Source organism: Pteronotus mesoamericanus, unplaced genomic scaffold (assembly GCF_021234165.1).
Source record: "Pteronotus mesoamericanus isolate MK-2021 breed Mesoamerican mustached bat unplaced genomic scaffold, CSHL_Meso_final contig_59, whole genome shotgun sequence".
In the NCBI taxonomy this organism is placed as follows: domain Eukaryota; kingdom Metazoa; phylum Chordata; class Mammalia; order Chiroptera; family Mormoopidae; genus Pteronotus; species Pteronotus mesoamericanus.
In genome coordinates, this window is record NW_026555206.1 from 2,413,849 (window position 1) to 2,440,154 (window position 26,306).

Below are 26,306 nucleotides of genomic sequence, written 5' to 3' on the forward strand. Positions count from 1 at the left end.
GTCTTAGCACCCTTCTGGTTTCTTGTCCTAGTGTTGGCTTAATATGTCAGGAGGAGGCCCTTTATCTGCCCATGCTCATAGACTTCCTTGGACAGCTGCTTGAAAAGCCATTGATCTGTAATGACAAAGTGTTTCTCCACTGGTACAAATAGAGAATCCCTTTCAATTCCTTCAGCAGTCCAGTGCTATCCAATTTAGGATATATAAGTTCAGTCTATACATTCTTAATTTCTAATTCTCTGAAAAACATGATGGGCAGGTATCCTCTGATGAACACCATCGTAGTGTTTGCATGACTGAATTGGTTTCACAGCATCTGGTATAAACTCCTTTAAGTTGTTGGCACATGGAAGACATGTACCCTTATTTCCAGCACAGTTTCAGGGTTTTTCCTATTGTTAATACTTTTTGCACTTGATTACAAGTCCCCTGCTATAGTTCAAATAATTGAATTGTTTTACTATATTTTAAAGTTTTTATTTAAATATATTTATTATATAGTTATAAAAATTTGGATTTATAAATAAGTTTGTATCATATATCTTCAGTTAATACTATATCATCACTACTTTTTTAGTTTGTTAATAGATATAATAGTTACTACTCAAGACAGGGTTGAATTTGAAAATAATTAAATTTCCAATTTATGGCTATCACAAAAATGTTAAAATGAACATTTTATGGCACAGAACTTCTTTGTGTTGGCATTATTCTTTGGTTAAAGTTTTCTTTTTCAAACAAGAGTAGTAAATCAAATACCTTGGAGGTTGACATGCTTTGTATTTAGTCGAATTGTTTTCTGAAATTATACCAACTTACCTCTACTGGTCATCTATTGGAATCCTAGTTTTACTACATAGTTATGAGCTTTGGACACCTGATCATCATATTTGTTGACTCTACAGAGTACTTATTTCTTCTTTGTCTTAATTCCTTAACTTGCTTTTCCACTGTGTACTGTAAGGTTTGCATTTTTTAAAAGTAAGAGGTAGTGTCTGATCTCAGTATCTGCAAATCTTTTTCTAGGTATTTTGTTCTTAACCAAGGATTAAATATCTAGTTCATTGTACGCTATTCATTCTTTGAAATTTTCCCTCTAATGTGCTGTCTTTTCTGGCTTGTTGGGTTTGCAGTGAGATTTATGGTAATGATTTTGTGCCTGCATTCTGCTATTATGTTCTATATTTAATGCTTGCTTAAGACTCTTGCTAGAGATCAAGGAATAAATTTACTTTCACATCACAGGAGAATGGTGTTAATTTTACAGCAAATATAATACACCAACTGTTAGAAAATGACCCATCTTTTATATTACGTGTGAAGATTCTTATATGTGGTTATAATTATTGAAATTTGTGTGTGTGTGCATATATGCCAACATAAGTTGACCTTCGAAGACAAGGAAAAAACTCAGTTCAGATCCAGGCTCTACCGTTTCCTAGCTTAGATAGATGTTTTTACAATTCTCAAGCATTCATGATAGTTAAGTATGAAAAACTATGCTTACTTAATATATTTTTTGAGAATTAAATGTGATTGCATACAAAGGTGCAATTACACTCTCTTGGAAACAATAAATAATAAATATTAGGTATCTGTGTCTGTCCTCTTGATATGCAATGGACCGGCCGGTTTCCTCAGGGAGTAGAATGAGTGAGACTGGAGAGTCACTGAGATAAACCTGAGTAACATCCTTCTTGTCAGCCAACACATCATTTGGCTATAAAACAAGCCCATTCCGAATTCCAGAAACCAAAATGATTTTAGCGACTCTAGGAGGAGCATAATTCTGAAGTCTTGCTGAATATAGGCAACAGGGGTTTCAATGTGGCCAAAAAAAACAATTAAAAAGCTGATTAATTGTCATGATAGTTAGGAGGCAAGATAGCAAGAATTGTAGAAAAATGGTAAAGATTTGTGTCTAAAGTCAGAAACTGATGTTGTAAAATGTGTCTGCTGTTATATTTCTTATTTGAATATTCATTATTGATCTCTGATTCAGTAAATTTCTTATACTTATATGTTATTATATCTTAGTTATGGTAGGTGGAAATAAAAGTAAGAATTGGTGCAATTTTCCAGGAAAATTAATGGAAATTAGCCTGCTTTGGGGGTCTAGCATGATGCATTATCAGGAAGATGGGTAAGCAGGGCAGAATGAGTAGTATTTAACTAACTAATCCACATGAAGAATAGTTTATCCTTCTTTTTCATTCAAATCACTATGTATAGTGGTAAGGTTATTTTCTTGTATGCTCCAGAAATATGTTGCTCATTTGTATTGTCACACAGGCAAGTGTCTCAAAACTGGTTATCTTTCAATATTATTTAAAGTTTGATTTATGGAATGGCAAATAACTGAGAGGCAATATGTGGTAAACTCTAACTGTAGCCCAGCCAGAACTACCACTCTCCATATTCCCTGCAGCTTCTGCCCCAGTGCTCTCTTCTTTATTATGATCACTCACAGACTCGTATTTGAAAGCCAAGGTTTGATATTCAAGCTTGAACTTGAGAGAAACCAGAAGTTAATCCTATAATAACAGTTGTTTCTGAAAAAAGTCTAGGGTGAGATTATTTTTTAAATAATATGTTTACTATTCATTTGAGTTTTGTTAAAAATAACTGGTTTTCTATTTAGAATTATCTCACATGGAATAACTAGATAAAATAAATTATGTGCACCTTAAGGCAGAAGAGTTGCTAAATTTCTCTATGAACCTACAACTGGTTCTCATACAAATGGTATATTTGAAAGGACATGACATTTCCCTCTTTATTTTTTATTTTTGAAAAAAAATAAATTAATATCTTTATTTTTAACAGATTTCAATTTATAGAAAAATTAAGTGGGCAATACGTACAGTTCCCATATGATCCCATACCATCTACCAGTTTCCCATATTATTATCTTGCATTAGTGTAGTACATCTAACAATTGACAAACATTATTATAAACTATGTTAAATCTACATTTCATATTAGGGTTCATTTTTTTGTGTGGCATGTTCTGTAGGTTTTGAGAAATGTATTTTATATAATGGTGTACATCCAATAATATCAAATAGTTTCCCTGCCCCAAGTAACTCCTTTTCCCCATCTATTCATTCCACCCATCCTCCCACTGAACCCCTGGCAACCACTGATCTTTTTACTATATAGCTTTGTCTTTTCCATAATGTCTTATAGTTGGAATGATACAGAATGTGGCCTTTTCATATTAGCATTATTCACAGCAATATACATTTAAGTTTCTTCCATGTGTTGTCATTGCTTCATTGCTCATTTCTTTCTTTTTTTATTGTTGTTCATTTACAGTTGTCCCCATTCCTCACCCCCATTACTCTCCCCCACCCTACCCACCCCCACCTCCTACATTCAATCTTCCCGCCCCCATTGTCTTTGTCTGTGGGTCCTTTATATATGTTCCTTGACAACCCTTCCCCTTCTTTTCCTCAATATCCTACTCCCCTTCCCTCTCCCCTCTGGTCACTTTCAGTTTTCTTTATTTCCATGTCTCTGGTTCTATTTTGCCCCCTTGTTCTGTTGATTAGGTTCCACTTATAGGTGAGGTTATATGGTATTTGTCTTTCACCACCTGGCTTATTTCACTTAGCATAATGCTCTCCAGTTTCATTCATGCCTTCACAAAGGGCAGGAGCTACTTCTTTCTGATGCATATTATTCCATTGTGTAAATGTACCATAGTTTTTTGATCCACTCATCTACTGATGGGCACTTAGGCTGTTTCCAGCACTTAGCTATTGTAAATTGTGCCACTAAGAACATTGGGGTGCATAGGTTCTTTTGAACTGCTGTTTCAGGATTCTTAGGGTATACTCTGAGCAGTGGAATTTCAAGGCCAAAAGGGAATTCCATTTTTAGTTTTTTGATGAAATTTCACACTGTGTTCCACAGTGGCTGCATGTTTCTTTTTAGCACTGAATAATATCTCATTGTATGGGGATGTTCCACAGTTTGTTTACTAACTCACCCACTGAAGAGCATCTTGGTTGCTTCTACATTTTGGCAGTTATAAATGAAGCTGCTATAAACATACATGTATAAACTTCTGTGTGGACAAGTTTCCAACTCATTTGGGTAAATACCAAGGGATGTGATTGTGGATTACCCTGACACTCCTGACTTCAGGATTCATTATAAAGTTACAGCAATCAAGACAGTATGGTATTAAAAAAGAACAGGCAAATATACCAATGAAACAGACTTGAGAGCACTGACACAGCTACATAAAAATACAGTCAACTGACCTTGGACAAAAGGAAAAAGGCAATTAAATGGAGAAATGACATCCTTATTAACAAATGACACTGGAACAACTGAACACCCACATGTAGGTTTCTTTTAAGTTTTTATGGTGGTAATATTAATAGTATTGTGGTTTTAATTAAAATTTTAATTATTAATTGTTGATGTATAGGAAAGAAATTATCTTTTGTATATGATCCTTGTGTCTTACAACCTTGCCACAATCACTTACTAGCACCAGAAATAGTTTTATTGATTTTCTTCTATTTATTAATAGTCATATCATCTACAAATATATTTATTTCTTCCTTTCTAATATGTTCGCATTTTATTTCTTTTTCTTGACTCACTGCATTAAGTAAAACTTCTAGTATATCATTGAATAGGAGTGGTAAAAGCAGACACCCTTATCTTTCTTCTGATCTTAGCCAGAAAGCATCTAGCCTCTCATCATTAAATATGGTATTTGCTGTAGGTTTTGTAGGTGTTTGACAGTTTGAGGAAGTTTCACTCTATTCCTAGTTTGCTGAAAATTTCCCTCATGGACAAGTGTTAAATTTTGTCAAATTCTTTTTCTGCATCTATTGATACAATCATTTTTTTTATTCTGTAGCTTGTTGATATAATCGATTGCATTAATTAATTGTGGATTGTTGAGACAATCATGCATATCCAGAGTAAGTATCACTTGGCTATAGGATGTAATTTTTTAACACATTGTGTACTTGAGTTGCTAATATTTTGTCAAAGATCTTTGCATTTCTGTTCTTGAGATATACTGGTCTGTGGTTTTCCTTTCTTGCAATGTCTTTGGTTTTGGTCCCAGAGTAATTCTGCCCTCAGAGTAAGCAAGTAGATACTCTTTCTCATTCTACATTTTGGAGAAGATTGTAGAGGTTTTATTTTTCAAGTGGTATTTCATCCTTAAATATTTGGTAAAAATTAACCATTTAATGCATCTGGGCTGGTGTTTTCTGCTTTAAAATGCTATTAATTATTCATTCAATTTATTTACTGTATGTAGACCTAATTAGATTATTTATCCTTGTGCAAGCTTTGGTAGATTGTGCTTTTTAAGAAATTAGTCCATTTCAACTATGTTTTTAAAATTATGACCATAGTTTTGTTCATTGTACTCTTTTATTATCATTTTAATATCCATAGGATAAGTAGCGATGGTCTTTCTTTTGTTTATGATATTAATTTTCTGTCTTTTCTTTTTCTTAGTTAAAGGTTTATCAACTTTATTGATCTTTTCAAAGAACCAGCTTTGCATTTAATTGATTTTTTCTATTAGTTGTCAGTTGTCAGTCTCATTGATTTCTCATTAATTTTTATTTTTTCTTTTCTTCTGCTTACTTTGGATATAAAATTGCTCTTCTTTTTCTAGTTTTATAAGGTGGAAACTTAGACAATTGATTTTACATTTTCTTCTTTTTAATATATGCATTCAATACTATAAATTTCTAAGCACTGATTTTGCTGAATCTCACAAATTTTGATAAGTTGCATTTTTATTTTTATTTATCCCAAAATATTTTTAAATTTCTCTTGAGATTTCTTCTTTGCCCCATGTGTTATTTAATATTTAATATCCAAATATTTGGGCATTTTCTATCTTTCTTTTTGTCATTGATTTATAATTTAATTCCATTGTGATCTCAAAGCATACTTTGATTTCTATTCTTTTAAATTAAAAAAAATTAAATGTATTTTCTGGTTCAGAATGTGATTTATCTTGTTAAATGTTTTATGCGAGCTTGAGAAAAATGTGTATTCTGCTGTTGTTGGATGAAGAATTCTATAGATGTCAAGTAGGTCCATTTGATTAATAGTGCTGTTCAGTTCAATTATGTCCTGACTGACTTTCCACCTGCAAGTTTTATCAGTTACTTATAGAGGAATATTTAAATCTTTGTCGATTCAGTAGATTCATCAATTTATCCTTGAAGTTTTATCAATTATTGCTTCAGATATTTTTATATTTCATCTCTTTGTACTCTGGTGCAAACTGTAATGTGCACGCACCTAACAAAGTTAGTTATGTCTCCTAGAAGACTTAATACTTTTATCTTTATGTACTTCTCTCTTTATTTCTGATAATTTTCCCTCCTCTGAAGTCAGATTTGTCTGAAATTACTATAGTTACTCTAGTTTTCTTTAACTAGTATTAGAACATTATATTTTTCACCATCCCTCTACTTTTAATCTATCTGAGTCTGTATATTTAAAGTGTATTTCTTCTAGACACTATGTAGTTGGGACATTACTTTTCACTCTAATAGTCTTTGTTTTTTAATTGATGTATTTAGACCATTGCTATTTAAAATGATTATTGACAAGACTTCCTTTTTTCTAAGGCTGTGCATATGTGTGTGTGTGAATACACATATACACACACAAATATAGATACACATACACATACACACATATCTATCACATTTTATTCATTCATGTGTAAATTATCACTTAGGTTTATTCCATGTCTTATATATTATGAATAATGCTGCAATGAACATCTTAGTGCAGATACCTCTCTGAGGCACTGATTTTAGTTCTTTTGGATATATACCCATAAGTGGGACTGCTTGATCATATGGTAGTTATATTTTTAACTTTTTGAGGAACCATCATATTGTTTTCCTTTATGGCTGCACCAATTTACATTCCCACCAAGAGTATGAAAGGTTTCCATTTTCTCCACATACTCACAAACACTTATTTTTTGTGTTTTTTTTTATAACAGCCATTCTAACAGGTATGAGGTGATATCTTACTGTGGTTTTAATTAGCATTCCATGATGATTTCTGATCATCATGGAATGCTAAACATGGACATTTTTTTCATACACTTGTTAGCTATTTGTATGTCATCTTTTGAGAAATATCTCTACAAGTTTTTTGTCCATTTTTCAATCAATTTATTTGTTTTCTTGTTATTGAATTATTTGTGTTACTTAAATAAATTGGATATTAACTCCTTATCAGATTTGTGGTTTTAAATACTCTCACATTCTTTGGGTTGCTCTTTCCTCTATTGATCCTTTGTTTTACTGTGCAGAAGCTTTTTAGTGCAATGCACTCCTAAGTCTCTGTTTTGCTATTCTTGTCTCTGCATTTGGGGTCATATCCAAAAAATTATTGCCCAGACCAATATTGAGAAGTTTTTCCCCTATATTTTTCTTCTAGTAATTTTGTAGCTTTAGGTCTTACATTTAAATTTTTAATCTATTTTGGATTGCAACAACATGGATGAAATTGGAGGCCATTATGCTAAGTGAAATAAACCAGGCTCAAAAAGAAGAGTAGGACATAATCTCACCTCTCTTTGGAATCTCTATGGAATTTTTATGGTGGTTTGCAGATGCTGGAGAATGTGGAAATGAGGAGATGTTTTTCAAAGAGTACAAAGTTTCAGTTTTGCAGGATGGATGATATCTGGAGATCTAATGTGCAACATGGACTATGGTTAGCACTGTAGTGCATCCTTGAAATTGACTAAGGGAGTAGATCTTAAGTGTTCTCACCACAGACACCAAAAAAGGTAACTATCTGAACTGATGGATAGGTTAGCTTGATTGTTGTAACCATTTTACAATGTGTGCATGTGGCAAAATATCACACTGTACAACTTAAATATATACAATTTCAATTTGTTAATGATACCTCAATAAAGTTCAGAAAAAATAAAGTGAGTATTGATATATTTGGATTAATATCTACCATATTTTACCTGTTTTCTATTTCTTGCCCTTGTTTTTTAAATTTATTTTGTTTGTTTTGTCTTCCACACTTTTTCTGCCTTCTTTGAAGGCTTTAAACCTTTTTCTAAGTGGCTGTGGTTGCTCTTAAGTTTGTATAGATTTACAACTGTTCCAAATTCTCTTTCAAACAACACTATACTGCTTGCTATAGCTACCAGTGTCAGAGTCCTGAGGCTACAGTCTCCTCTGGTGTCCTTGATTGTTTTCCCCCTGTTGTAGGCTAGCCCCAGTGATGTGGTGGTAAGGTGTTGGGGGAGAGGAAGCATCCTCTATGCCTATGATTAGAACTCGGTCTTTTAGTGAACTTGTGTCTCTGAATTTTGAATTGCATAGATTCAAAATCTCAAGATTCTCAGTTTCTCTTTCCTCCTTTATGTGAGACAGGAAGGCAAGAGGAAACTTGTGTTGGGTATTTTCCTTGTTTCAGGTCAGTTAGGATCTGGCAGAATAGTTTCTGTTCAGGGCAGGCCTTGTTAAGAAGAGAATTATCTGGGCATATTTCGACACAACTAATTTTTAATCTTTCCCTCTCCTTGAATCAGCAGAGGATTTTTATTTATTTATTTATTTATTTATTTATTTATTTATTTTTTAATTTTTATTTTTTCAAATACATTTGTCTCTGCCTACCCCCCACCACTTTCCCTTGCCCCCTCCCTCCTTCCCTCCCTCAGCTCTTCCCCTTTGGTTTTGTCCATGAGTCCTTGCTATATGTTCCTTGACTCTCCCCTTCCCTTCCTTTTCCCCGCCCCCGCTCCCTCCTTCCCTCTTGTCTCTGTTGAGCAGTTTCAGTGAGAACCTGGTAGGAATCCTGGAGATAAAACTCACAGAAATGCGGGGTCCCCTATGACAGGGTATCCCTGATGTTTTTAATTGTCAGGCTTGTTCACACTGAGCTTCAAGCAAGTCATCAATTACAGTTTATGGTTTCCTACCCTGGAAGAAAAAAATATGTAATATCATAATGTCTTCTTCCTTTCTTATGATAGGATCTTGTCTTTTTTGTCCTAAGATTTTACCATATGCTATTTGCAAAATTACAACATTAGAAAAGGAAGCCAATTCTGAAAGTATGCCAGGAAATAAGATCTGAAGAATCAAAGGGACCCATTTAAAAACCTTTTATAATACATTTCATGAATTCTTTGGGTTTTCAATTGATTATTTTATACTGAATGGGAAGAGAACAAGATTCTATCTATGATGGAAGTCAGTACCTCTCAAAGTGTGCCAATTCCCAGCCCAGACTTTAATTAACGCTGATTTGTTTGTGATATCATATATTGAGTGTTATGACTTAGTTTTCTAGGAAAATCTGAGGGACTCAAAACTATTATTCAGTACAACAATATATTCATAAAAAATGTTTATCTTTTCTACTTTATAACCGCAGAAGTGTTGTTTTCTGTACCAGAATAATGGCCAATCAATTGGGAAAATTACAAAACAACTTTGATTTAAACATTAAAGTGTTATATTATGCCAATGGATTGTAATTTCAGAGAGGAGCAAATTGAAAAATATGTATTTGAAAACTTCACCTGCTAACAATCACAATCAATTTGGTAATGGAGTTTCCATAAATTTACCGAACTTTATTTCAGTGAAAAGTGAATGTTGTTAACTAAGTTAAAAATTACTTTGTTCTCATTGTAAAATTAGAAAAAGTTGACAGGGCAAAAAAGAAAATAAAATTAACTTTATCTCACAACCCTAATATACATGAAATTTTAGTTTTCTATTAATAAAATGAGAAATTATCTTAAATTTAGCAGCTTAAAATTTAAGAAAAGTATTATCTAGTAGTTCTTTAGGTCAGAAATCTGGGTGGCTCTGGTTTGCTTTTCTGCTTAGTCTCATATGGCTAGTATCAGGATGTCTGATGGCCTAGACTTTTACATAGAGGCTCTGAAGGAGAATCTGCTTTCAGGTTCTTTCAGATTCAGCTCATTGTGGCTGTAGGGCTGTGGCCCCTGTTTCCCTGATTGCTGTCAGCTGGACCCTCTCTCAAACCCCTGTGCTCCTGTGCTTATGTTGCTCCCTCCATCTGCACACCAACCGTGGTCCTTCAATTCTTCCGATGCTACAGTCGCTCTGATTGCTGCTGGTGCTGCATCTCTTCTGCCTCTAGTCTGGGAAAGTTTTTTGCTTTTAAGTGACTAGATTTTTTTTCTTTTTTGGATATTTTTCCATTACTATTTATTCCCCTTGTACCCCCTCTCCCCCACAATCGAAGAATTCTTTTGGATTCTTTTTTCTTCTTGTTGTTCTGATTGGTTGTTTTTTGCCTCCTTATGTTCCATATCATTGATTTGATTCTCAGCTTCATCCACTCTACTGTTGTTTCCCTGTAAATTGATCTTCATCTCAATTAATGTATCCTTCATATCTGACTGGCTTTTTTTATAATGTTGAGTTCCTTGAGCATCCTTATAACGAGTGTTTTGAACTCTGCATCTGATAGATTGCTTCTTCCCATTTTCTTTGACTCTTTTTCTGGAGTTTTGATCTGTTCTTTTATTTGAGCCATCTTTGTCTCCCCTTTTTGGCAGCCTCCTTGTGTTTGTTTCTATGTATTAGGTAGAGCTTCTTTGACTCTATGTTATGGTAGTGTGGCCTAATATAACAGGTGTCCTATAGGGTCCAGTGGCACAGCTTTCCCTATCACCCAAGCTGTGTACTTGATATGAGCCCTCCATGTGTGCTAAGTACACCCTGCTCTTGTAGTTGAGCCTTGGTTGCTGTTGGCAGATGAATGGAAGGGATTTACCCAGGCCAGTCAGCTGCAAGGATCCTCCACCTCCATAGAAGATCAACTGTTCAGGGGCGCAATAGCCTCTGCTTGCCTTAATGCCAGACACCTCGGTTTCTCCCTGGTGTTCCAGCGTTGTCTATAGTTGTTCACAGGGTGTGCTGGCCCTAGGATTACCCAAGTGGTGCAGGCTAAGGTCAGGCTCCACCTGTGTTTTGGCCAGGGCTGCCTTTCCTGAGCTATAGAGCAATCTAGGATGGCTGCTACCTGTGTTGGGCTTGGAAGTACCCAGGAAAAGCCAAACTGAATGTAAGCTGGCTGCTGCTAGTGCTGGGCCTTGGGCTCACTGAGGCCAGCTGTTGCTTGTGTGAGAGCATTTAAGAAGCTGTGAAACGTAATGCAAGACCAGTCATTTATATGGGAAAGCAGCTTGGGTGGGCCTGTAAATTGGGTGGGCCTGGGGATCTCCAAGGCAGGTCAAACAGTGTTAGCCAGGCTGATGGAGTCTCAGATATGCCACTAACTTGCTGGCTCTGTGTAGGGAGGGTTTTGAAAAGGGACAATGGCCTCTGCTTGCCTTGATGCCAGACACCTCGGTTTCTCCCTGTATACCACTGGTGTATTTCAAGCTGCTACACTGGCGCTAGAGTTCAGAGGAAGTGAGTGTGATTAGGTGAGTCCATGTGTGGCTTAAGAGGAACTTCTTTGGGCTCCAGAAGTTTTTCCCACCAACTCAATACCCACTGTTTTTTGTAGCCAGAAGTTGTGGGGACTTTGGGCTCCAGAAGTTTTTCCCACCAACTCAATCCCCACTGTTTTTTGTAGCCAGAAGTTGTGGGGACTTATGTTCCTGGCACTGGAACCCTAAGCTGGGGGGCCTGGTGTGGGACCGGGACTCCTTACTCCCAAGATATCCCTCCTGAATTTTTGTCTACCACATGTGGGTGAGGGACCAGCCTGTTCCATGCCTGTGACCCTCCTACCAGTCTGGATGAATGTGGTTTCATTAATTCGATAGTTGTCAGACTTCCACTAAACTTGACTTCTGACAGTTCTGAGTGATGGTTGTTCTATATTTTAGTTGTAATTTTGATGAGGTGTGCAAAGAGGCAAGCCGCATTTGCCTATGCTGCCATCTTGAACAGAAGTCCAGAATGGTTAGGAATACTTATTGTCAAATTGCTAACCAGAAATAATGTCCTACTTTAAATATCCATCAATTGTATATAACAATCTCTCTCTAATTATTCCATCCACAGAATAAATGATAAATACACTTGAAATATAATACTGGATGATGATTTTTGAAGGTACAGGAGTGAGAAAAAGTAGGTTTAACATTGGTGGTTAGTATGTAAAACAGTTTATTTTTGTATTATTTATCAATTATTATATTATTTATTTGTATTACAACTATAAACCTACTTTTTTCCTCCCCTGTATTTTATATATATATATATTTTAGGTAGCCATATGTCAATCAGTTTTATCTTTTTTCAATGAGTTTCTTTTTAAATCTAGAATGGATTTGTCTTATTTTAATAACTTTAATTTTCTTTATCCCTCTTTTTTCTAAATTAAAAAAATAGCATCAGACGATGGTCAAAAATATTATATACAGTAAAAATAAAATTATATTAGACAAAGGGTAATTTTTTTCTCATCCTGAACCCCAACAGAAGCAATTTCTCTTAATAGAATATATTATAGCAAATCACAAATATTTTTGAATTAGTGAAAATATATGTGGCATTAATTTACCATGTAGAATAGTGCTATGGATTCTGGAAATTCCAAAGTATTACTGAAAATTTTCCTTTGCACAGAAATGTATTTTTTTCTTTTGAAAAATATTGATGTTTAGTGAGGTATAGTTTCTAATTTTGAATTATTGTTATTTCTCCATTTTCTTTAGAATATTGTTCTTAGATATACTCTAAAATTTTACACTGTCATGTTTCATAATGTACATTTGAAATATGTATGCAGTGTTGATCAGCTTACATTTCTCAGCAGAAATTTTGATGTTGAAAATATGTTTTAATGTTCTGAAATGTGTTTCTAGTTCCAAAGGTACTGTTCAGCATCGCTGGGAAATGCAGGAAATTCTTTGTGGCCATGAAGCATGAAGCATTACTAATATCTCTTAGAATATAAAGTGAGTTTGTTTTCTAAAGTAAATGTGATTCTAGGTTTTCAAATTTTCTTTCTAGCTATTTAGAGCACAGTTTTAGTACAATAATTTGAAAAGTAAGATTTAACATCCATAATATTGACATTATTATTTCTCAGTAGCTTAAAAGCAAGAACATTTTTGCATCCAATTAGAGATTAATTATTTTTAATTGTACTTTAAAGTTAGTCTTTGAGAGGCTGCAATTCAGGATGTATCAATACTTTGTGAAATATTCAGAAACATTGACATAGTTAATTGTTTTATGAAATGGAAATACATTTATAAATAAAATATTTCTATTTTATATGCATATTATTATTCTTATAATGCACATCATTTAAATACTAATATTTATGAACTGAGTAGTTCAATTGTTTAGTTATATTTGCATATTCAATCAATTATTTATAAAACATAAAAATGGCACCATTATATTATTTTAGCAACAGACCACCTTGGGCCACTTTGTGGAACACACATGTTTCATAGAAGCCACACTTGAAAAGCTTTATTCCAGTGTAGATATGTAGAGCAGCACTTTCCAGTGAGTTTGGCACGTTTATACTCTGTTCATTTTAATCGTGTTTCATGCATTGTGCACACAGAAGTATAAATACAAAAACTGTATGCCAATAACCAGAATTAACTTTTACAAATAGGAAAAATGTAAATAAACTTATATTTAAAAATTAAATTGAATTTAATAAGCTTTTGCTAGCTCTAAACTTATGGCTTAGAAAAATCATTAGTAAAATAATCAGTACTCACTAAGCATTAACTATGTTCAGTTAATGCTTTATTGTGATTTTTAAAAGGTGAGGGAACTAAAATTAAGGAAAGATAAATAACTTGCACGAAGTACAGAAGTTTGTAAGTGAGAGACACAAAATTTTAATTCAGCTCATGTTCAGAGCAGTCTTAACCATCATTCTACCTGCTATATAAAACCATCCATTTCCTCCCCTTCCTTTTATCCCATTCCTTATAAGCAGTAACTCTCAAAATTTAATCTGCCTTCAAATTTCCTAGAAGGTTTGTATATAGAATACAGATGTTAGACCTCACTCCCAGATTTTCTAATTCAGTAAGTATGGATAGGTTCTGATAACTTACATTTGTACCAAGTCGCAGGTGATCTTAACACTACTTTTCCAGGGACTACACTTTAAAAATCACTGCTTTAGTCTCTCTACAGTTTATTGATAAACAGGTGGTACCTATTGTTAGTCGTCTATTACTATTCCATACACCTATTTTGGTTAAGCTAGATTTGGAAATCTGTGAGTCCAGATGTCCTTGGTTTAAGGAAGATGTTAAATATTCCAGCACCTTCTTAAGGCTCTCATTAATTACCTAGCACATAAAAATCCTATTTGATTAACTTAGTATTCATTACTCTAGCTGGTCAGAGCCATTCAGTCAGTCTAGACATAGCTTGTTAATTTAGAAATGTATCTTATAGAATTCACTGGTATATTGTCTAATTATTAAAAAAAGAAATAAAGAAAAATATCTGGGTGTGTAGGCAAGAACATATGTAGAGTCTTCCTCTACAGATGCAAGAACTCCATTTAAGAATACATACTGAATTTAATTTTATTATTATATCTTTATCTCTATGCCCTCATTGTTAATTATACCGCTTTATTACTTTACCTGTAATGTAGTCACAGTTTAGAAAGTTTTGAATATTGTTCTTTTGTACTTTTTAGGTAAAATTATTTCTACAAATAAATACTTGTAGTGTTGTCTTATTCCCAAATGGTACATTTAAAAATAACCTTGTGACTTACTATAAATCTATTCTAGAAATATTTTTACATCATTTTAGTAGGAAACAAAATGCTATAGGACTTCAATAGCTGCAATTGGAAGTGGTGCTTTTGTGCCAGGCAAGCTCTTTCACTTCTGGGTCTGCTTCATAAATTTTAGGCATTAGGACTCATGTTATTATCACAATTGAAGGAAGAGATAGACAAATCTGGGGGATGGGATCTAAATCTGGTGATGTGGTCTTTAAAGAGGGAGATGAGCAAGGGTAATGTAGACAGGCAATATGTACCATTCAATAGACAAAAATAATTCCTTGATGCTGATTACTTAAGCTTTTCTGGCAACTAACTGTTCATGTGAATAAAAAAAGCTAGTGAGAATGCCAAGAATGAGCTTTAAGTATAATTTTTAAATACTAGTGTACTTAGCCTTAACGGTTGTTGCTTTTTAACAGGTCACACACATGGTACACACACAAACCACACATACACACATAGACACACACTCAGATATAAGTGCCCACGTGTAAGCACCCAGTGAAAAATTTCTCTAAGGCAATAGCCTTCAACATGTTTTTAAAAATCCATTATAATTTCCCATAAAACACCATTGCCATAGCAACTTGAAAGCCATTGATATTCAAAAATAAAACAACCTAGTTTTGCTATCCTGGCTATTGATTATTTTATTGTACTATCACATGTACTTAATTAGATACACTCATTTTTTTTTCACGCTGAAGGAGGTAAGACCTTGGATATAAACAATGAGAAACAGGTACCAACATTTCACTCATTTAGAAAGAAGCAGTTTATAATGTTGTCCACTTGTGTGCAATATGTTTTCTCCACATTTGCCCAACATATGTTAAATCTATTTGCTCACAATATAGCCAAGCTGACTGCTGTTTATGACCAGAGGTAGTGGTATGAGCCCATTTTCCTATCCTTTTAACCCCAGCCATACACATGAAAGGGAAGGGCACTTAAATTAAATCTTACATTGAATGTCCTTATCTTTCACCTCCCTGTGCACAAATCATTTCATGTCCCAGCTCAGAACACCACTTCTGGCATAAAGCACTGATAAATCGTTCTACCATTCTATATGTATGTTCTCTGTTTTCTCTTGCAGCATTTTGTACTATCATAATTTTTTCATTAAAAACTATAACAATAATAAATTGTTATATTTATTTATTTTTTACTCCTCACCTGAGGATAAGTTTATTGATGAGTGAGTGAAAGAGAGAGAGAGAAATGCCAATTTGTGAGAGAAACATTGATTAGTTGCTTCTGGTGCGTTCCACAACCAGGGATTGAACCCACAACCTAAGTATATGCCCTGACTGGGAAATGAACCTACAACCTTTTGTTGTATGAGACAGTGCTCCAACCAGCTGAGCCACCTGACACCTGGCCAGAGCAGATTGTATCTCTATTGAACTTTTTCTCCTATTTTCTGTAGTCTTGTGACTTTCCCTCTTTCTATACCTTTCAGGCATAGGGAAGAACACTGACTTTCACTTGAGTACCATCTCAGGCCCAGACCCTTTCTTAAGCATCATATATAGACGATCTTTCTTAATCTCTGCCAGAGTCTTAAGAGGTATGAATTATCTTCAATTTGTATGAGGGGAAAAATGAGAAACCCTGAGGGACTAAGTAAATCATTTAGATTATAAAATTGAATGTAGAACGTATTTATGTGACTGTATAGGGTGATTAGAAACGCTGTTTTCTTCCTGAATGTCTTGGATGAGAGGAGCTTTCTGTCAATACAGTAATAGGCAGGGGCTCTGCCTGTGTAAGCTTTAGGGAAGATGTTCTGCATGAACACACACATGCATACATACATACATGCACACACAACAAAAATTGGACATGTGCATGAGTATACACACATGGACAATTGTGCACACACACGTGTGCATGCACACATATACACACATCCACAGAGGTAACTGGTTAAAGTTCATGGAGAAGGAGGAAACACAGAGGAGTCTGAAGTCTGCTGGATGTTAGCAAAATTGTGTTCTGTGTAGTAGACTCCTCTTGGTGCCCACTCTATGAAATATTTCTAGGAAGTCTAAAACTAAAACCACAAATTGATTTAGATAAACAAGATTTTTTATAAAAAACAACATCAAATTGAGCTCCCTGTTCTACTTGACATTAGGCCATAACAAAGTAGTGGGGGTGTTGCATAAGACAGTCTAATGACAAGGACATCGCAGTTCTCTCTCTGCACCATGCAAGTGCCTCCTCAGCTCTTTGATTGTGGGTGGGGGATTTGTGGAGGCAGGGAGCAAAGGAGCATCAATATATATCAGGCAAATGTGTTGTGTGTGTTATGAGGGATCTTAACTCAGATAATCCGCTGCTTCTAATGAAGTACTCAATTATAATAAAATATGTTTGGGAGAAAGAAGAATATTTCTCAAAAATCAAGTGAGGACCTCTGTCCTGGACAAGAAATTCACCTGTGATCTGTGTTTCTTGCCCATCAGGACTCCTGGGGTGTTTGGAGCTATGTCGTTCTTCCAGTGTTTCAGACATATTTTTTTCCAAATTGTTCCATTTTCTCTAACAGGCCATGGCATTATTGTGATTAATTTGACAGTAATTGAGCTTTATTACAAGACTGACATTTGTCTTTGACTTTGGCAGGAAGCTTGCCCCTTTGTCATCATTATCTCCAGCCAGCCAGCTGGTGGTATGGTGACAGACATTGCATAAATGACAGTCCGCCTAACCAGACTAGATGTGTGTGTGTGTGTGTGTGTGTGTGCGCGCGTGCGCTCGCGCGTGTGTGCGCGGTTTTGGGGCTTAGGTGGAGAAAGTGATGGGACAGGAAAGGGGAGGAGAAAAAGGTCTTTATGCACAAAATTTACCCAATGGTCCTCAGGAAGTAGTCAAGATATGACAACCCCAAGCTGAATGAACAATAGCACTAATTGCCAAATAATTTCTATTAATTAGCTTAGGAAGGAATACTCCTATATCATGCTGAACCTATTTTTACACTGTCCTGAGATAGACAAATTAAGTGTTTAAAAATAAAATATGGTGGTATTTCATTAACTATATCAATATATTCATTGCTCAATTTGAATATGTATCATTGCCAAATATAGTAGAAAAATGAACAAAAGGAATGAATATGCCACCAATAGAAAAAAAGTATACAAGTAAAAGACAAATATATTAAACTTTCAATGCCAAACTTCAGGAAAATTGTGAATTAAGTGAAACTATATTTATATCATGAAATGCTAATTATTCATTAAGCTCACATTTTCAGAGAATTTTAATGGCATAATTTTATGATTATATAATAATAATACAGGGTAGGGCAAAAGTAGGTTAATAGTTGTTTGTATGGAAAATAATACACTAATTAATAAAAAATAATATAAGAATAAACTCTGTTTTTTTAACTCACAATTCTAAAACTATATTTGTCCCACCCTGTATTGAGTATAACAAACATGATACAATACCAACTTTGTACCCCTTAATAGTGTAACAATTTTCATGTATGTGACTGAAGTCTATTCAGAACAGTGCATAATATTAATAGTGTTTCTCTCTGAAAAAAGAGAAAAGGAGTGATTTTATTTTATTAATTTTATTTTACTATGATTTCTAAATGTATGCTAGATTTTGTAAATTTCCACCATAATAAAAGTACAGTCATTTATAATCAGAAAAAAAACTGTTTAAAAATCCTATCACAAATCCTTTAGTAAGTGAAGTTTTTGGCATCATGTGTGATGATTGCTGGGGGGGAGGGGGATATAAGGGGATTAAATAGGAATGGGAAAATACAATAAACATTAATAAATAAATGTTAAAACAAAATAAATAAAATTAAAGAGGCACAGTTTTTTTTAATCTACAATGCTGAGCCAAATTAGTATTATTCTCCATTTATGTTATGTCATCAATATAATGTAAATTAAGGAAATCTGTACTTAATAATGTAAAGTTAAAAACAAAATTAAATGTCTGCTTCAGGAATTTCAAAATCCTGTGTCATTATGTGAATTTTAAGGGGCGGAAGCACATTAGCTCCCAGCTGTCATTTGAAGGGGATAGGTTAGATGGAGTCTATGAAAGCAATGAAAACTGGAAAACAGGAAAGGTGAGTATGTGGCCTGACAAAGGACTAAGTCCCTGAAATATTCTGTAACAAGGTTTTTCCTGATCTTTGTTTTCTGAAGGTCCACTGAAATAATTCAAGTAACAGGGATTGATATTAGTGCATGTTAAGTGGAGCTCCCCCCAAATCCTTAAAAAGAAAAGTGTCTGTGAAAAAAATATAAAGTTCCTTCACCTACTAGATTTTCATTAGCCTAGGGCTTTTCAGTTGGTTTGTGTGATCACTCACCCTTCATTCCTTGAACTCCCAAAATTCATACATTGAAGTCCTAAACCCCAGTACTTCAGAATGTGACTGTGTTAGGAAATAGGGCCTTTAAAGAGATACTTAAGGTAAAATGAGGTCATTAAGGTGAACCCTAATCTTATATGACTGGTGTCCTTATCAGAATTGGAGATAAGGACATGGGTACCTACAGAAGAAGACACAAAAGGAAGATACCATCTACAAGCCAAGGAGAGAGGCTGCAGAAGAAACCAGTTCTGCCAATGCCTCGATCTTGGATTTCTGGCCTCCAGGACAGAGAGAAAATAAATTTCTGCTGTTAAAGCCTCCCAGCCTGTAGTAGTTTTCTTGTGGCAGCCCTAGCAAACTAATACAACTACTGTCATCCTACTCACCACTGTCTTAAAAAAATATGCACTAGCCCTCACCCTTTTCTCTAAGGTTCTCTGACTGGTCCCTGTTTTCTAGAGGTTAATAATAGTTCCTATATGCTTATTTCAATCAGCACTATCAAGGACATTGCATATATATTATTATTTAATTAATGGTCACGACCTCTCAGTGAGACAGAAATGCTTAATTTCATTTGAGAGCAGCCGAGCTTAATTAACTTGCTTAGTGTCATGAAGAACTAGTGCCTCAGTGTTGAGATGACAATTCCATTTTGTGGATGGAATGTGGATGACATTTGGGGTCTTGAAAGTTTTGGAACTTAAAGGATTTGGGAAATTAAAGGACTACCTCTTCAAGTTTTCCCTATTGCTCTAGTTAAAGACTTGTTTACTGACCAGGATAAAGTCAGACCTACTGGAAGTTTATATTAAGGATGGTGATAAGAAATGGATCAGTAGGCCTGTCACGTATTCTCCCAACAAAATTCAGCATGGAGGGCTTGGAGATGCACAGTCCTGGGGGAAATGCCAACTCTGACAACTGACTGGCTATATTACGTGGTGCAATTTCTTGGAGGTTCCATTTTTCCCTGTAAAATAAGGATAAAAACTACTTTATGGAGGTGTGATGAATAAATGACTGTCTGCATATGAAACAGCAGAGTGGCTGATGCAGAATAAATAGTATTTGTCTACTATTAGTATTATTTGAGATTACGGAGGGATAACTATTCTCCTAAAAGACAGAGTTATCACTAAAAAACCATTAACACTTTCTCACTGACTATAATAAAATTGATCTGATCAACTTGAAAGACTTTAGACTGGGTGAGGTGATTAAAAAAATCTCATTAAATCTTCTCAGAAAAGCTAAGATGAAGCTATTCTTATTAGCGCCCTTTCAAAGATGATGAGACTGAAACTTAGTTAATTCCCAAGGTTATACAGATACTAGAGAGTATGGCAAGGTTGCAAGCTCAGGCATGTCTGATACCAGCCATCCACATTTTTCACAGCTACTGCAGTCAAAGACTGACTCAAGTCTGTTAGCTCCCAGTAAGTCCATATGTCTGTCTTGTTTTCTCAGAGCCTGAGCCAGGGGAAGGTGAAGTAGAACCAAAGTATGAACCATAGTTAGCCAGGCTCCATTCTTCCTACTTCAAGCCACCTATCACTATAAGATATGGGAGGAAAAAGAATTTTCCAGTTCCTCTTTCCACCTGGGTCAGCAGATGGCCAAAAAATGACCACGGCTGGAAAACAGCTGGACATATTTAATGCTTTCAGAGCCAATCCTGTAAGGAGATAAAACTATATGTTGTCTCTGGAATTTCCTTGTATGAAAGTATATTTTCACACTTAAAAAGCTAGTGAGGACCTAAAATATTACCTGGGTAATGTGCCATAAAAGCAATACCATTTCTATACAGTGATGGTTCTTCCTCTTTTGGCTTTAAAAACTGTCTTTCTTGAGACAAGACATTTTATTCCTCTGAAACTCACAAGCATGACCCTAAGTGAGGCAGGAGGGGACTAATTGCTTTGACTTTGGATAAAAGATACAGAGAGAATGTTAAAGTGTATTTGATAAAAATCATTTACCCAAGTCAGATATTGTGTGCATTCTATTATCTTAAACTTTTTGTCTACTGATGTTTTAATTATAAAATGAAAAGGTAGTTGTGCATTATGTTTCTATTCCATGATCTCTCCCAGGACTTTCTTTAATCTTTGGGGTTCCCAATTTTATTTGACTAAAAACAGTGATTTGCCCAGGGTACCACTAATCATAATGATAACAATAACTGGATTTGACATTTCGTTGTTTCTCTTTATGCTTATTCAGTGGGTAAAGAAGGACAGGAAAAGCCAATATTACAGTATCCCTGCTTTTAAACTTTAGAAACAATGCTTAAACATTCACTCGTTAACAAACAACTGGCCAAACTGGCCCCTCAGCCCAGGCTCCTCCCCCAGCACTTCATAAAATGTATGTGCTTCTGTATATTTTCACTCCCGGGGGTATGCAGAGACAAACCCTTCCAAATCTGCTTAGTCCATTTGTCTCACCTCCAATGTGGACTCTCAACCAGATTTATTCTCCTCCTGGCTCCCAGGAAGTTCATAATTTTACTTGCTTCTCTTTCATCCATCCTTCCCACACACTCTCCTTTGTGCCAGGCATCGTGTTGGGCATCAGGAATGGATATAGGTCTCAACAAAGTAGACAGAAGTCCCAGCCTTCTGAGAATCTCAGCCAGACCTCAGCACAGTCATAGTGAGATGGAAAGGCTTAGCACCTCTGGCAGAGCAGGGAGAGCGGAAGAGGCAGAAATGTGCAAGGTAAAACCTTTTCCTTCTAAAATAGACAATGAACTTTGAAAATAATTATGACAATTATTGTTAAGCACATAATCTATGCTCAATGTTTTGAGATATATTTTCCATGAGATACATTTCTGTGATTTAATTTTGTCATGTTAAATGCCTACCTGGATAAGTGAAATATCTTTACAGCATTGTCAAACTTAAATGAGACAATGTATGTAAAAATCTTCCAGCACTTATTATGTACAAGTATTTTTTATTTACATAGTCTGACTTTGAAAAATGTCAAATCTATGTATGTTATTACAAATAACAAGGAAAACTACTTGCATTTTAAAATTTCCTATTTTCTTTTTTTTAAATCATGTTTATTCTATTACGTTGTCTTAATTTTCCCCCTTTGCCCTCCTCCATCCATCCCACCCTCCACCCACACCCCCAAAGTCAATTCCCACTCTGTTGTCCATGTCCATGGGTCACTCATACACGTTCTTTGTCTAGTTCCTTCACCTTCTTTCCACCATTGTCCTCTTTCCCATCCCCTCTGGTCACTTTCAGTCTGCTCCATATTTCCATGTTTTGGTTTATTTTGTTCGTTAGTTTATTTGGTTGAATAGATACCACTTAGAGGTGAGATCATGTGGTATTTGTCTTTCACCAACTGGCTTATTTCACTTAGCATAATATTTTCCAACTCCATCCATGTTATCACAAAAGGTAGGAGTTCCTTCCTTCTTTTATTTTTAAATGTAGATTGATTTTATTTATTTTTTAAATATCAAAATCCATTATAAAATATTAAAAAATTAAATCCATTATAAAGTCTCAGCAATTAGAACAACATGGCACCAGCATAGAAATAATCAAGTAGATCAATGAAATAAAATGAGCGTTTTAGAAACATATATGTGCCTAACATTGAAATATATGATTACATTTATATTTCAAGTCAATGGGGAAAATAAAGCTTATTCAACAGATAAAGTGCATGGACCACTATTTCTTAAAATAAAACAAATATAGAGCCCTATTTCACACATTATACAAAAAATATTCAGGTGAGTTAAAAATCACTATGTAAAATCTAAGGATTTTTAGGAGGAAATACAAAATAATATTTCTCTTATCTTTAAGTAAAATATTTAAACATAGAAGTTATAAAGGAGAATATTGACAATATGACTATATTAAACATTTAAAACTATATAGTAATATACATATAAAAGAAGTTAGACCGGAGCCGCTGCCGCCAAGTCCGGATCCAGCGCTGCACACCACCGACACCCCTCCGCCGTGCACACCCAATTCCTTTTGGCTCTAAATCCAAAATGGCAACTCTCAAGGATCAGCTGATTGTGAATCTCCTAAAAGAAGAACAAACCCCACAGAATAAGATTACAATAATTGGGGTTGGTGCTGTTGACATCGCCTGTGCCATCAGTATCTTAATGAAAGATTTGGCAGATGAACTTGCTCTTATTGATGTCATGGAAGACAAACTAAAGGGAGAGATGATGGATCTCCAACATGGCAGCCTTTTCTTTAGAACACCAAAAATTGTCTCTAGCAAAGACTATAATGTGACCACAAACTCCAAGCTGGTTATTGTCACAGCAGGGGCACGTCAACAAGAGGGAGAAAGCCATCTTAATTTGGTCCAGCGTAAAGTGAACATCTTTAAATTCATCATTCCTAATGTTGTAAAATACAGTCCCAACTTCAAGTTGCTTATTGTTTCCAATCCAGTGGATATCTTGACCTATGTGGCTTGGAAGATAAGTGGCTTTCCCAAAAATCCTGTTATTGGAAGTGGTTGCAATCTGGATTCAGCCCGGTTCTGTTACCTAATGGGGGAAAGGCTGGGAGTTCACCCATTAATCTGTCATGGCTGGGTCCTTGGGGAGCATGGAGACTCTAGCGTGCCTGCGTGGAGTGGAGTGAACTTTGCCGGTATCTCCCTGAAGACTCTGCACCCTGATGTGGGCACTGATGCAGACAAGGAACAGTGGAAAGAAGTTCACAAACAGGTAGTTCAGAGTGCTTATGAGGTGATCAAACTGAAAGGCTACATATCCTGGGCAATTGGACTATCCGTGGCAGATTTAGCAGAAAGTATAATGAAGAATCTTAGGCGGGTGCATCCGATTTCCACCATGATCAAGGGTCTCTTGGAATAAAAGAAGAGGTCTTCCTTAGTGTTCCTTGCATCTTGGGACCGAATGGAATCTCAGATGTCGTGAAGGTGACTCTGACAACTGAGGAAGAGGCCCGTTTGAAGGAGAGTGCAGATACACTTTGGGGGACCCAGAAGGAACTGCAGTTCTAAAGTCTCCTAATGTACCCCCTCACTGTCTAGGCTACAACAGGATTTTAGTTGGAGATTGTGCATATTGTCCCTTTTATCTGATCTGTGACTAAAAACATCAATTTCCTAAAGATAGAAATAGTAATCGTTCATAAAAACCTGCATCTCTATCTTGATGCTGGATGGTCCTTCCCTTGTGTGGTCCTAAGCTGGTTAGTGTGAAACAGTTCCACCTCCTCAAGGGCACCACTGCCAATGCAGCACACGCTGCAGGTGCCCTTCAAACTATATGTGTGTTCACTGTGTGTTATATAACGTTCCTTTACCCAACGTGCCTAGTCCAACTTTTTCTCTCCAGTCAATCACATCCTGGGATCCAATGTACAAATCCAGTATTGCATGACTTGCGCATAACTGTTCTTAAGGATCTTATTTTGTGTACTCCATGAATCAGATTAGTATACATGGCCATATAATGTAAAAACAAAGTGTACATATAAATAATGCGGCCAACTATCTAAGTGTCATACCAACTAAAACACCACATAAACCTTGAACAGTGACTACTCTGTTAATATATTAAGATACAAAAAAAAAAAGAAGTTAAAGGACAAGTAATAGAATAGGAAAGTATTTGCAACACATCTTAAAAAGGGCTAATTGTTTTTTTTTTTTTTTAGGGAAAAAACTTTACAAGCACTTAATTAAAAAATGGATAAAAATACCAAACAGTTATTTAAAGTTAGTTAAAAATAATAGAAATAGGCAAGAAATATACAAAAAATCAGGTTTAGTATAGTTTAGTTTAGTTTAGTTTGATGAAAAAATCAACAAATAACAAAGTAACACTTAACACATTATCACAGATTAATAAGTATTAAAAATATTGGTAACATCAAGTATTGGTGACTGTGAAAGGAACTGGGTGGGTATTCATATACTCTTTTTCTTCATCTTCTTAAAGCGGTCCTTCTAGTAAATTTTGTAATGCTGGTCTGGTAGATGTATATTCTTTAGCTATCTTTTGTCTAGGAAACTCCTTATTTCACCTTCCATTTGAACTGAGAGCCTTGCTGGGTAGAGCAGTCTTGGTTGCAGGCCTTTGCTTTTCATGACTTGGAATATTTCTTGCCATTCCCTTCTGGCTTGTAGTGTATCTGTTGAGAAGTCAGCTACTAGCGTTATCGAGGCTCCCTTATATGTCACTACCTGTTTTTCCCTTGCTGCCTTTAGGATTCCCTGTCTTTGATATTTGCCATTTTAATGATGATGTGTCTTGAGTGGGTCTCATTGGACTCCTCTTGAATGGGACCCTCTACCCTCTGTACTTCCTGGACTTGTATGACTATTTCTCTCTTCCAGTTAGCGAAATTTTCCATCACTACTTTTTCAAACAGGTTCTCTATCCTTTGCTCATCCTCTTCTCCTTCTGGTATCCCTATAATACGGATATTATCACATTTCAGGTTGTCCTGCATTTCCCTCAATGCCTCTTCATTCTTTTTGAGTCTTTTTTTCATTTTCTTGCTTTTTCTGAGAGCTTTTTCCTACCTTATCCTCCAGCTCGCTGATTCAATCCTCTGCTTCATCTAGCCAGCTTTTTATTCCTTCTACTGTGTTCTTCAGTTCAGAAATTGTATTCTTCATTTCCTCTTGTCTCTTATTGATAGTTTCTATGTCCTTTTTCATACTGATATAGTTTGCGGTAAATTCCTTGTAGTTTCCGTGCAGTTTTTTTTTTTAATTCTCTCTGAGCTCACTGAGCTCATTGAGCTTCCTTAAAACCATTGTTTTGAACTCAATATTTAATAGTTTACTTGCCTCTATTTCATTTAGTTCTCTTTCTGGGGATTCCTCATTTCCCTTCAACTGGGGGTTGTTTCTTTGTCTTCCCATTATTTGTGAGACTCCTCTTTTGCTTATGCTTCTTAAATTGCTCTGTCTTGATTTCCTAACTTTGTGGGGTGAACTCCTGTTTTCTTCACTTGCTATGCAGCTCATGTTTGAAGTCACAAGATTTATGTTTGAGGTGGAAATTTTCTTTTTCTAGTTACTACCAGACTTCAGACTTCTCTTCTCTTCGTAATTCTTCGTCTTTTTTTTTTTAATTTTTCCTTGTAACTGTTCTCATTTTCCCTAGTGGCAAAATCTGGCAATC

The 26,306-nt window shown here is 35.3% G+C and overlaps 1 protein-coding gene and 1 pseudogene across 4 annotated transcripts in view; both read left to right on the forward strand.

Moving 5' to 3' along the window:
- The window catches only part of NRG3 (neuregulin 3), a 1,143,185-nt gene that overhangs the window by 758,695 nt on the left and 358,184 nt on the right, over positions 1–26,306 (forward strand). The gene's annotated exons all lie outside the window — the stretch shown is intronic.
- On the forward strand, positions 23,154–24,169 carry LOC129076283 (L-lactate dehydrogenase A chain-like; annotated as a pseudogene).